At 41.6% G+C, this 8,462-nt stretch overlaps 1 pseudogene; it reads left to right on the forward strand.

Moving 5' to 3' along the window:
* Positions 1–791: 791 nt before the first annotated feature.
* LOC106148120 lies at positions 792–5,058 on the forward strand (annotated as a pseudogene).
* The last annotated feature ends 3,404 nt before the right edge of the window (positions 5,059–8,462 follow it).

Here is an 8,462-nt window from a genome sequence, read left to right on the forward strand (position 1 = left end):
TTAGCATCCTTGGACAAACTACTGGAGGAAAACAATGAGCTCAAAACATCCATAGAAAGTTTAAAGTCTTCTGGCTGTGAGGACAAATTAAGAATGGAAAATAAGGAGCTCAAAGCTACAAATTTCCTTCTCCAGATGCAGATAAGAAATTTAAAATTTCTAAGTGTGTCCTGAAAGAAAATCTCCTTTCTTTTAATCAAAAAGCTGAGATTGCAGAAACTCAGACACAGTCCCTCATAATTAGATTGGCTGAACTGCAACGTAATTTTAATGTTGAGCCTCAAGGGGTATCTGAAGCAAAAGTGAGGGCATTAATTGGAAAGAAATGGGATCCCATAAACTGGGATGGAGACATGTGGGAGGATCCTGAGGAAGCTGAGGATGTTGAGTTCCTAGATGCTGATGAGATTATTTTGCCAGAGGAAGAGATCTCCCCACCCACTCTGGGAGAGGCATTGCCATCTCCACCCCCTGAGCTGTTGACATCTCCTACTATGCCTGGAGAGACTAATCCTGTGCTGATGACACAAAATGATGCTGACACTCCTCAGGACCCACCCTCACCACCCATATTTGCCTCTAGGCCCATAACCAGGCTCAAGTCACAGAAGGCTCCTAAGGGTGAGGTACATATTGTAATCCATGAGAAGATCCACTATTCTCCCAAAGAACTCCTTGAGTTTTCTAACTCTTACAAGCAGGGGCCTAATGAGCAAGTGTGGGAATGGATTTTATGAGTGTGGGATAATGGTAGAAAAAATATACACTTGGATCAGGCTGAATTTGTTGATATGGGCCCATTAAGCAGAGATTCTGAATTTAATGTTGCAGCTCTAGGAGTAAAGAAAGGTGTTAATAGTTTATTTGGCTGGTTAGCAGAAGTGTGGATCAAGAGATGGCCCACTGTGAATGAGTTAGAGAAGCCTGATGTTGCATGGTTTACTATTGATGAAGGGATTCAGAGGCTTAGGGAAATGGCAATGCAGGAATGGATCTGTCCAGTTAAACTTAATCCTCCATATTGGGATGATCCAGAAAATATACCCTTCACTAACACCCTGAGAAACAGATTTGTGAGGGGAGCACCAGCATCCCTGAAGAGCCCTGTCATTGTTCTTCTCTGTATGCCACACCTTACAGCGAGTGCTGCAGTTACTCAATTAGGACATTTAAGGGCAGTGAGCTTGATTGGATCCCAGAGTGACAAAGGTCAGATGGCAGCACTCAGTCGCCAAAGAAAGGGTCCCCGTACTTATCATTATAGACAGCAGATGCAGAGCACTGACCAGAATAATCTGACATGTGCAGAATTATGGCATTGACTGATTAGCCATGATGTTCCCAAAAATGAAATAGATAGGAAGCCCACAAAAGTTTTAGTAGATTTGTATACTTGAAAAAATTTAAGGGCACATGAACAGAAGCCTACTTCAGATCATGGTAACAGGGAATCACAGCCCCTCAACCAGCTCCCAGCTTTGAGCCAGTTTACAGACCCAGAATGCTTTGAATGAAGGGGCGGTTAGGTCCCCTTGGGGAAGGATCCTGATAAGTTAAAAATTTGTACAGTCAGTCTTACTCCCATTCTTCCTCAGAGGGACTTGAGGCCTTTTGCTTGAGTGACTGTACAATGGGGAAAGGGCAACCCTCAGACATTTCGAGGACCACTGGACACTGGCTCTGAACTAACACTGATTCCAGGGGATCCCAAACATCATTGTGGCCCTCCAGTACGAGTGGGGGCCTATGCAGGTCAGGTGATTAATGGAGTTTTAGCAAAGGTCCGACTCACAGTGGGTCCAATAGGTCCTCGAATCTGTCCAGTAATTATTTCTCCTGTTTCAGAATGCATAATTGGGATAGACTTGCTTAGTACTTGGCAGAATCCTCATATTGGTTCTCTGACCTGCAGTGTGAGGGCTCTTATGGTTGGGAAGGCCAAATGGAATCCTTTAGAGTTACCTTTGCCTGGTAAAATAGTAAACCAAAAGCAGTATCGCATTCCTCAAGGGATTCCAGAGATTATTGCCACCATCTAGGAGTTGAAGGATGTAGAGGTGGTGGTCTCCACCACATCTCCTTTTAATTCTTCCATTTGGCCTGTGCAAAAGACAGATGGGTCTTGAAGAATGATGGTAGATTACTGTAAACTGGATCAAGTGGTGACTTCAATTGCAGCTGCAGTACCAGATATGGTTTCCTTGCTTGAGCTAATTAACACATCTCCTGGTACTTGGTATGCCGCTATTGACTTGGCAAATGCCTTCTTCTCCATACTTATCCATAAAGACCATCAGAAACAATTTGCTTTCAGCTAGAAAGGCCAGCAATATACATTCACTGTCTTACCTCACGGGCATATTAACTCTCCAGCCCTGTGTCACAACTTAGTTCATAGGGATCTTGATTGTTTTTCTCTTCCATTAGATATAACATTGGTCCATTACATTGATGATGTTAAGCTGATTGGGCCTAGTGAGCAAGAAGTAGCAGCTACTCTGGATTTGTTAGTACAGCATTTGAGAGCCATGGGCTGGGAAATAAATCCAACAAAATTCAAGGTCCTTCTACTTTGGTGAAGTTTCTAGGAGTCCAGTGGTATGGAGCATGTAGAGACATCCCTTTAAGGTAAAAGATAAGTTGTTGCATCTGGCTTCCCCTACAACCAAAAAAGAGGCACAGCACCTAGTGGGGCTTTTTTAGGTTTTGGAGGCAGCACATTCCTCACTTAGGTGTCTTACTCCGACCCATTTACCAAGTGACTCGGAAAGCTGCTAGTTTTGAGTGGGACCCAGACCAAGAACAGGCTCTGCAGCAGGTCCAGGCCGCTGTGCAGGCTGCTCTGCTCCTGGGGCCACATGATCCAGCCAATCGAATGGTACTTGAAATTTCAGTGGCAGGAAGAGATGCTGTTCGGAGTCTCCGGCAGGCCTCCATAGGTGAATTGCAGTGGAGGCCTTTAGGATTTTGGAGCAAGGCTCTGCCATCATTTGAAGATAACTACTCTCCCTTTGAAAAACAGCTCTTGGCCTGCTACTGGGCCCTAGTGGAAACTGAACGCTTGACCATGGGACACCAGGTCACCATGAGTCCTGAGTTGCCTATTATGGCCTGGGTATTATCCGATCCACCGAGTCATAAGGTTGGACATGCACAGCAACAGTCTATCATTAAATGGAAGTGGTATATTCGTGATCGAGCCAGAGCAGGTCCAGAGGGTACCAGTGAATTACATGAGGAACTTGTCCAGATTCCTATGGCTCCTATGCCTATGTACTGCCTTCTGCTTCCCAGCATGCACCTATGGCCTTGTGGGGTGTGCCATATGATCAGCTGTCAGAGGACCAGAAGACTAGGGCCTGGATTACGGATGGCTCTGCGCGCTATACAGGCACCACCTGCAAGTGGACAGCTGCAGCATTGCAGCCCCTCCCTGGGACATCCCTGAAGGATAGTAGTGAAGGGAAATCATCCCAGTGGGCAGAACTTCAGGCAGTGCACTTGGCAGTACATTTTGCCTGGTAGGAGAATTGGCCAGATATGTGACTATATATTGATTCATGGGCCATAGCGAATGGTCTGGCTGGATGGTCAGGAACATGGAAAGAACATAACTGGAAAATTGGTGACAAAGATATTTGGGGAAGAGGTATGTGGGTTGACCTCTCCATGTGGGCAGAGGATGTAAAAATATTTGTTTCCCACATAAATGCTCATCAAAAGGTGACATCAGCAGAAGAGGACTTTAATAATCGAGTAGATAAGATGACCCGGGCTGTGGATAGTGGCCAACCTCCTTCTTCAGCCACCCCTGTCATTGCCGGATGGGCTCATGAACAGAGTGGCCATGGTGGCAGGGATGGAGGTTAGCATGGGCTCAGCAACATGGACTCCCACTCACCAAGGCTGATCTGGCTACAGCCACTGCTGAATGCCAGACATGCCAGCAGCAGAGGCCAACACTGAGTCCCCGGTATGGCACCATTCCCCGTGGTGATCAACTTGCGACCTGGCGGCAGGTTGATTATATTGGACCACTTCCATCCTGGAGGGGATTGCGTTTTCTCCTCACTGGCATAGACACATATTGTGGATATGGATTTGCCTTTGCTGCACATACTGCTTCTGCCAAAACTACCATCCGTGAACTTACAGAGTGCCTTATCCACCGTCATGGAATTCCACATAGCATTGCCTTTGACCAAGGAACACATTTTGAAGCCAAAGAAGTAAAGCAATGGGCTCATGCTCATGGTATTCACTGGTCTTGTCATGTTCCTTACCACCCAGAAGTGACTGGATTGATAGAAATGTGGAATGGTCTTTTGAAGACACAGTTAAGGTGCCAGCTAGGTGGCAGTAGTTTGCAGGGCTGGGGTAAGGTTTTTCAACAGGCTGTGTATGCTTTGAATCAGCGCCCACTATATGGCACTGTGTCTCCCATAGCCAGGATTCATGGGTCCAGGAATCAAGGGGTGGAAGTAGGGATGGTACCATTCACTATTATTCCTAGTGACTCATTAGCAAAATTTCTGCTTCCTGTCTTCCCAACCTTATGTTCTGCTGACTTAGACATCTTAGTTCTGGGTGGGGAGGCTTGCAGCAGGAAGCACAACAATGATACCGTTAAACTGGAAGCTAAGATTCTCCCCTGGTCACTTTGGTCTCCTCTTGCCTCTGAGAAAACAAGCTGAAAAAGGAGTCACAGTGTTGTCAGGGGTAATTGACCCAGATTATCAAGGGGAAATTGGACTACTACTCCACAATAGAGGAAAAAAAGAATATATATGGCGTGCAGGAGATCCTTTAGGGTGCCTCTTAGTATTACCATGCCCTGTTATTAAAATCAGTGAGAAACTATAACAACCTAATATAGGCACAATGAGAAATGGCCCAGAGCCTTCAGGAATGAAGGTATGGTTCACTCCACCAGGGAAAGAACCAAGACCTGCTGAGGTGCTTGCTGAAAGCCAAGGGAACACAGAATGGGTAGTGGAAGAAGGTAGTTCTAAACACCAGCTACAACCCCATGATCAGCTACAGAAAAAAGGATTGTAATTGTACTATTTCTCCCCTAATATGGTTCTAATGTAATATAATGTTTATAGACTTACTACTGGTCCTTAAGGATTGTTAAACTTTGTTATACTGTTCAAGTTGTGAAATGATACGAATAACCATCACCCAAGGAAAACTTACCTTCTATTTTGGTAAGGGAATTAATGCGTTTACATTTGTACATAGGATAGTTATAACGTGTTAGGTGTAATTATAAGCATGTCTTTGTATCTGGAAACTGGTTTAAAGAAATGTGTCTGGTTGCCAAGTTGACAAGCGGTGGAGTGTTATGGTTGATACATTGTGTCAACTTGGGGAGTCTAGAGGTTTGGCTAAGTGACTCAGCAGGAAGCCAGGTTGCTTACTTTGTATACATCCTGAGCCTGTGGAAGAGGAGGGCATGGAGATTATGTGAGAGCTACATGCCCCTTAGGTGGGGGTAGCCTGTTTACAATGTAAGGGAGGGAAAGAAGCTGCTTGCCGCCATTCCTCCCTTTTGCTCTGGCTGTTTGCTGTTCCGCTGCCATTCCCCCTTTTGCTCTTGTTGCTTTGTTATCTTCTGCCTCGGAGCCAGCCAAGTATGGACTGAAACCTCCACAAACTGTAAGCTAAAGAAACCTTTCCTTCCTTAATTTTGGGTGTTGGGTATTTTGTTTCAGTAACCAGAGAAAAGTAACTAAGACAGTCATCCTCTAATTTTTTTCCTGAAATATAACTTACAGAAAAAGCTGATGAAGTACATTGGGCCACGAGTCAATCACAGAATACCATAGTAGACCTGGATTACCCACATTTTCATAAAAGGAAAACAAACTTCTCTCTGCTTTAAACTTTTGTAATTTTGTGTTTTCATTCACTTGTATTTGAGTTTAGCCTCAACTCTTTTATAAAGGAAAACATCAGAAGACTATTAGGAGAGAAAATATATTCACGTGTACTGAACATTTATTACGGCTTTAGACAGGTTGTTGGAATTAACAACTGCAAAGAATGATATGATACAACTGTAATTGCTACCAAGAAAAGTTAAATATATTTCCAAAATTCATATAACTTGGACATTACCAAGCTTAATTTGATCAAGTTCACTGACTTCAAATCCTGTTTTATAGAATATCACTGCTTTATTAGAAGTTGATTATTATCAAGCTAGAGTATGGAGTAACTTGCTAGTACCCACAATTTGTAATGCCTCATAGCCAACTTTAGCATCATCAGAACTAAAATATAAGTGAAATCTAGTAACATAATTTGATTTCCACAGAGATTTTTTTGATTCTAAACAATAGTACTCTCTGGTCAAAATATAGAGCATGTTAATTTTAAAAATACTAAATTCTGTAACAGACATAGGCATGTGTTTGTTTCTGTGCCTTTCAGAGAAGAAATATTGAGTAAAATTAGTTAGAATTAATTCTTTGAAGAATTTTATGCAAAACTTTGTCATGTAATTAACTTTTCAAAGTGACTGACTTGTGCTGGCCCAATCATTGCCTTTGCCTTCATATTAGCTTAGAAAAATTCTTTATATTACAACCTTTGGCTCAGAAATCTTTCCAATATTTCCTTTCATAGTATAAGGAGTTGCCATTTTAAGTTCTTACATGCTCTTAGGCTTTTAAAGATGTTGTCTTTCCATACCAGCAGCCTCAACTATATTGAATTTTTAGCACCATTAACATAGTGCAGTAAGAGCCTTAGACTTTATTGGGTTACAAGACAATGCCATGAATTCTCACATAAACTTTCGGAAGACAGTTATACAGCGATACACAATGACCCACTTGCCTCTCCACTGATGTTCAGATCCTTGGCTTTATGTGCCTTAGTGCTTTGACACACAAGCATCCAATTATTTTCAATTTAGTTATAGTTGTCAGCACCTTTTCTTTTCAAACCTTAAGCATAGGTTCCCTAAGTTTTAAAAGGAATGTAATGTTGAAAATAATGAGAGGCTTGCAGATGTTTGACTCTTTTTCTTAGTATCCCACAAATCATAGTAGCTTAAATTCCAATTCTGAAGATTGAGTTTAAGAAAGTTCACCATAAAAGTATAACAGAAGTGCCATACATTCATTGAGAATCAGGCAGGCCATGATATCATCCTTTAATTCTTGTTCTCTTCAATTTTCACACATATCTACCATCAAACCCAGAGGTTTCATCTCAGGAATGAATTTCTGACTTCCTTTTTACTCACCAATGCTGCCATATTAATCCAGAAATGTCGACAATAAAAATTTCTACTTGGGTGTTAATCCAGGTAGTTGGTATTCAGATAGCTAAAATATCTTTGACTTGACTAATCATGTCTTACCAGCCAACACCTGTTTATTATTTGGCTAAATGTGCTATGTTCAGTTCTGCAAGATATGATGCTAAAAAGCATTTGATTCTGGAGGTAGCATGTGAACTTATTTAAGGAATAGTTCATATTTTATTGAAACCTGTATTTTAATGGTCTAATTAGCCAAAATCATAATATTTTCGCATAAATAGCTTGTATACCATGACTCCATATCTTATGAGCCTTCCCATAGGAGGATTGGAAAGTTCAAGTATGCATGAGGGAGAGATTTAGGAGTCCTCTACAGAATTGGTTACCATCTCAAAATGCTCTTTGATTTAGAACTGGCAGTTCAAGTGTGATTATAAATTGTAGAGTAAATCATGATAGGAAAGGGGAATAAATATTATACCTGAGGGTTTTCAAGACACTTTCTAGACACTTGACAGCTTTAAATCAGTAAGTCTTGCTTATTTTTTGTTCTGCACATGATATTGGCCAAAATCATGAGGTTTAATGGAACGTTTCTAAATATTTGATGGTGTTGTCTGTGGGGCTGTGTAAGAAAACTATGTATATTGTATCTATATGAAGTATTAGAAAAAATTATAATCTATCATTTTCACTGAAATATTTCAATTTTAATGAGCTCAAAGAACTTAAAATTAGTTTAGATAAGCTATTTATCTAAGCCTTTGCAATAGTAAGAAAAGCAAATCAATGTTTACATTTACTTATGTTAGAGAAATAGATTGGACAAAAGAAGACATCCCAAGTTAAGTTGAGAAACAGAAGTGGCTGATTGCTCCCATATGGAACGATGCCTCCCCAGAATATTTATTGGTGTTTTCTTTTGGCTAGTTAATAATTACAATTACACTGAACTTGGTGAAAGGACAGGCCATGTAAATGGACCTATACGAAATCACCACATAAGCTGCCATGTTTATAGGTCTACTGGGCAAGGATAGCAGTGGTTGAAGAGAGAACCTTACTTAAATATGCAGGACTGTAGTGGATTGATAACTGGTGGTCAACTTATAACCCCCAGCTGAACTGAGTAACTGTGGTGCTGGGTGTGGGAGGCCCACCTGAAGACTATTGCCAGCAGCATAAG

This window comes from Chinchilla lanigera, unplaced genomic scaffold, assembly GCF_000276665.1.
Source record: "Chinchilla lanigera isolate Chin_1 unplaced genomic scaffold, ChiLan1.0 scaffold00015, whole genome shotgun sequence".
Classification (NCBI taxonomy): domain Eukaryota; kingdom Metazoa; phylum Chordata; class Mammalia; order Rodentia; family Chinchillidae; genus Chinchilla; species Chinchilla lanigera.